Raw genomic sequence first — 5,689 nt, 5'->3', positions numbered from 1 at the left:
TATGATCTAGAAAAACATTGAAATTCCAGGAAATAAGAACCACTGACCTTGATACCTAAAATTCTCTTATAGTTTAAATTTCAGTGCTGCTAGATGAAGAACGTGTATAGTTGGCTTTCATAAGATGGCAGTTAGCTAGAATATGTCTCCCAAAGGCACCTTCTTTCTGATTATTGAAAGTGGATATTTTCTGTTTACAAATAGGGCAGAGAGTTTTACTCCTGTTAAGAGAGACATAGAAGAGACAGTAGTTAAATAACCAATGGTTTTGTGCAAAGTACTAACAAAGCTTCCCACAGAGAAAAACCTCATCTCACTAGGCTGCATTTTAAGGTCTAAAATATTCATGAAAATGCAGAATCCTGGGTGTATATAGTCAATAGTCAGAAAAAGAAGGCTAGGCTCTATTGCCTGATCTCACAGTATGTGTCTCTACAGAAAAATAGGATGTATCTCACAAAGAAACTCTTTAGATATATGTAGCAGTGCTGAGCTTTTTATAGAGAAATAACCACCCAAAAGAGAAATTTTATTGGAATATATGCCATTCCATACAGTGCCATAAGTATCCCTCATTGGTAGAAAAGAAGACCTTTATTAAAAATTTTTAGACTACAATGTTGAATTCTTAACGTTTTGAAAAAAAAACACACAAAATAGTAACTATTTGTATTGCATTTCTCATTACTGACTTTTAGCAGTAAGATTATATCTCCAGGTCTCAACATTGCATACAAAGAAGAAATCAGAGACCCAGTAGCCACACAATGACCAAAAGAAAAAAAAAAAAAGCAACAGAAAAGCTGGAATTTTTGGTGGCAACACTCTAATTGGCTGTCAGAAACTGGAGTTAGTTTTAAGGCCTTCACATAACAGTGTGGTGAATTCTTAACCGGAAACCTTCATTTAGATATCCTTTCAGTCCCGTGACAACTAGTTCTTTTGTTAAATAAAACAGGACAGAGAAACACTTTGATCAGTGGAGGGTTAGAGGAGACTGCCAATGTGTCTCTCAGCATCCTTTCTCCTAAGCCTTGTAAGTATGGCAGGAAAATCTGTTGGATTTCATCTGACACTGGCCCAGAGCTTTGTTTACTCTTGAGAAATAATTTAAAAAACAAACAAACAAACCAAAAAAGAAAAAAAACAACTGAGGACAAGATGCAGATATGAATATAAATAGAGGACAATAGATATGAACATAAATAGATGGACTCGGAAGGAAGAAAATGTACTAACTAGCCTTGAAGAAAGCAGTACTCATCTTTTCTGGGACCTTGGACCTGCAACTACTAATAGCTGAAGTAATGACTCAGTTTGGCTCAGGAACTTGGCCTTGAGCCACACAAGAGTTAAAGTGAAAGCACGGCCCAGGAAACCGGTCTGTGACCAGAGGCTAAAACGATAATTTCCAGAAACTTGACTCGTAGTCTAAAGCATGTTCAGTAATATACCATGCCCTTAAGAAAAGAAAGTCAGGTGATTTCTCACCATGTATTCCAATCATATGTTCAGTTTAGGAGAATGATGACCAGGGAATTTGGTTCAGAAATATTTATTCTAAAAGATAAGCCTTTTGACTCATAATTTGTGTCTCTGTATTATTTGTGCCACTGTAAAGTCAAGGGCACCATCTCTGATAGTTCTGTGTCTCTCTTTGTGGGAGGGAAGCTGAGGCTGCCTCCTACCCCAGTAGACTCTGCATTCTAGGATATAAAAATAAGAAAAATGAACATTATTACAGAATTCTCTGTCATCCACATCTAATAAAATGCATTCTGATCTTATATATAGTAGTAGCCATAGATACAAATTAGAGCTTGCAAGAACAGTCTAGTACCCACCAGTCTGCTTTTATATTTACGCTTATGTGTGTATAAAATAATCACATTTGTTCAAGGAAATGTTTTATTAATTCTTTTAAAGTTACAGTGCTTAAAAATGCCATGATAATTTAAAGATAGCTTGGACATTTCCAGATCTGCTTCCAAGCCTTCACCTTGAGTGAAATTGTTTTGTGCTATGAAAATGGATTAGGGCATCTTGCACCTCATGATGTATTTGATTCGGCTTAGTTCTTGGGTCCTGAGCAGACAGACTGACAATTAAAACTCATTAATTTTATTTTCAACATACTTTACCATGGATTCTACCCCTTGGGCTGAGCCCCAGATCATCCTCAGCACCTCACACTCTCTCTTATTCGCCTTTTCCAACTCCATCTTAATATTACAGTGAACAAGGGCCTTACATCTTCTAGCACAACTGCATTATATAAGGAAAGCTTCCTAATTTGAATCATAACCTCCTCGGTGAAAGTTCCAGTCAAGAACACTTGAGAGACCAGGCCTTGGCACACACCTCCCGTGCTGTCAACTTTCGCCCAGCAATTAACATTTCATTGGCAGATGCTTCACCCATGATTTTTGGAAATGTAACAGTAGAACATGCATCTGGATCTGTCCAAAGGTCGTATAAGGGGTTTGGAACCATGCCTTTTTGGTTGCCCACACTAGATCTCAAAGTGGCAGTGGAAGCACCAAGTCCAATGGCAGGGCCATTGACTGATACAACAATAGGCTTTTTAAACTGAATAAAAGTATTCACAAAGTTCTTCATGTGTTTCACCATTTCAAAGCTTGCTCTGTTTCTGTCGTTCCTTAAATGCTTCACAAAATACCCAAATCAAGACCACAACTAAAGACACTTCCAGCTGCACTGAACAACACAAGCTTGCTGTCCCTGCAGCAGCCCTATTCAGAGCATTCACCATTTCTTTAATTATTCTGTATTCAGTGCATTTTTTTCTGTCGATCTGGTTGATAGCAATATCTGGGTGAATCCATCCTCTTTCTTCACTACAATGTCCTGTATGTGCTGGCACTCTCTGTTAGCCTAAGGTGAAGTATATTTTCTTGACAAAAGACTGGTCTCTGCCATCATCAGTGACATGTCTTTTGCCACTTTCACTCTTGGTACTGATACATGTGTCTGTTGTTCCAGTGGCTGCTAATGAGTCTATTAATACCATATAGCTTTTTGGGGAGCTGAGCCTGTGGCCATGGAAGCAGTAACTGAGCCAGACATCTGAGACATTAGTGGCTGTAGCAGGGTCCTGTTCTCCATTCCAGCCTGTTCTGCACTGGGACCTGACAAAGTCCCTGACTGGTTTCCCTTCTGTCACCTTGAAGCCACCACGTCCTGCTGATCTACTGCAATAGGGTCCAGTTTCTTGAGTTCCTGAAAGCCGCTCACAGTTTTCTTGTTGTCAATAGGACTGTCAGGTGCAAATGTCTTGAGAGTTGAATTTGTAACTCCATATCCTTTGCGTCAGTGAGAAGTGAAGCTGCCTTTCTCCTAACGTTCTTGATGGCAGCAAATAACTGGCTGCTTTTGGATCCGTGTTATTTGCCAGTCACTAGCGTTTTAGGAGAACTCTTAGTATAGTCCACTTTGGTAGATCTGGAAGTTCTTCTTCTGGCATTGTTTGAACACATTCTACTTGTCCTGGTCCATTCTAGTTTTTTCTGTTTCTCAGTCTGTCGTCTATTAAAATCATGCATACATTTTTCACAGTTCATGAGGTGTTGTTCTGGTTCCCAAGTGTCATCCTGTTTGTCATAACCTTTCCACCGAACGAAATCCACTGTATTCCCATTTTTGTCTTGTCTTTTGTCAACAATTGTTTCAACCTCAAACTCCTGGGAAGCCATGAAGAAAGACACAGGGTTGGAGCAGTTGCTGTGCCAACTTTGTTTCAGTTGCCTCTCCACCTAGCCACTTCTTTCTGCCACCAGTGCTTCACCAGGTTCTGCATATGGATGAGTCCCTAGTGCAACAGCTTAGGCTTTGTCTCATGGTGCATGATAGCTTGCTCAGTAGCCTCAGGGAAGACTAGTTAAATACACAGCCCCTACCCTCTTTTGTAGTACAGAAAGCATTCTTCCTGCCGGTTACCTTTTCTGTTTCTTTGTTTAATTGTGGTTGCTATGATGATTATATTGACATTCTAATGTTATAACAATTTTAAAGTTATACTAGTTACATTTAGTAACATACAAAACTGTTACTCCCATGTAACTTAACTGCACTGTTTCATTTACTGAGTTATCAAAATTATACCTGCATGCATGTCACAAACAAAAATTAGTCATAGATTGTTTTATTAAATATATTATTGTTTTAAGTTATATTGAGAACAAATTGTGGAGGTGCACATTGTTAATTATTTCATCTTGGATAATTTTTCATGTATTTTCTTTACCTTAAATTTGCTTATTCGTATGGCTTTTGAGTGTATGTTCTTTCTACCCTGAAGTACTCCATAAGACATTTCTTTTTTCTTTCTTTCTTTCTTTCTTTTTTCTTTGAGACAGGATCTGGCTCTGTCACCCAGGCTGTGGAGTGCAGTGGTGGGATCTGGGTTCACTGCAAGCTCCGCCTCTCAGGTTCCCGCCAATCTCCTGCCTCATCCTCCCGAGTAGCTGGGACTAAGAAGACAGATAAGACAGATTAGAAGTCCACTGGTTATTTTTGAAGGTCCCTTTTGCGTGACTAGCTACTTCCCTTGCTTCTCTTGAAAATCCTCAAAATTCTCTTTGTATTTGTTCTCGACGTAATTATCAGGTAATTTGAGTTTCTTTCTTTGAGTTTCTGTTACTTGGAGTTTGTGTGAACCTGTTGGGCTTATTCATCATCTTAAATTGTTGCATATTTTACAAGTATTTCGAAATTGTCTCCTTGATTCTTTGTCTCTTCTTTGAACTTCCAAAATGCATAATTATGGCTGCTTGTTGCTGTCCTCAGTTTCTAGGCTGACCCATTCCAGCCTGTGTTGCTGACCACTATATTGTTGACGGCTGCCATGGGTGTGTATCACAGTGTGAGGCCAGTTTGTCAGTTGGTCTCGGAAGAATGATGCATCCCAGAGCTCAATTCCCTGACTTCAATCATTGCAGTCTCATTAGTGCACCACAATGTAGCAATCTCTAATTGTGAGGCATGACCAAGAAAATTAAGGAAGTGGATGCAAACAGTTTGAAGCAAAACTTTTAAAAGTGAAAGTAAAAAACTCTTCACATTGGTGGTGGATTGCAAGTGGTTTGCCTACTATGAGGCTGGGATTTACTGTTTCTAAAGGCAGAGAAGTCAAGGACTGGTGTCTTGGAGTAAGCATTATTCAGCTGACCCTGAATCTTGTACTTGGATTCATCGGGACATGAAGTGATGACTTACAGAAGCTACTGAGCTCAGCCTTGCCACTTGACCGTGAACTAAGAAGGAGTTGAAGTGTTAGCTTGGCCTGAGACATTGGCCTAGGACCAATCACAGGCTTAAGTAATGTCTCATGGCCACAATAATTAAGGAGTCTTGATGATGCAAAGTTCAAGTAGGAAGAAATGGTTAATAAGCAAAAGAAGAAATCTCTCCCCAATAAAGAGGGGATTTTTGAGAGTTTCCAACAATACAGCTGGGTCAGGTTATTTTATGAACTGGAAAGTATTAAATATTTGGAGGTATTTGTGGACTGTCTTGAAGGAAGCACTACTCAGCTCAGTTCAGTGTCTGTCCTGGGAAAAATGGGACGTGAAATAAACGCTTTGTCTGGAACATTAGGCTGAGGAAAAAAAAAGCTGAAGGGATAATTAATATATATTTGCCTCACATTCCAAAGTATATCCAAAGTAGA

The 5,689-nt window shown here is 39.2% G+C and overlaps 1 pseudogene; it reads right to left on the bottom strand.

Annotated features, from left to right (window-relative positions):
* Positions 1 to 2,105: 2,105 nt before the first annotated feature.
* LOC115894038 lies at positions 2,106 to 3,713 on the bottom strand (annotated as a pseudogene).
* Positions 3,714 to 5,689: the final 1,976 nt, after the last annotated feature.

The sequence above is a fragment of the Rhinopithecus roxellana genome, chromosome 16 (assembly GCF_007565055.1).
Source record: "Rhinopithecus roxellana isolate Shanxi Qingling chromosome 16, ASM756505v1, whole genome shotgun sequence".
Classification (NCBI taxonomy): domain Eukaryota; kingdom Metazoa; phylum Chordata; class Mammalia; order Primates; family Cercopithecidae; genus Rhinopithecus; species Rhinopithecus roxellana.
Note: the sequence above shows the minus strand (reverse complement) of the source record. Positions and strands in the feature narration are given on the sequence as shown.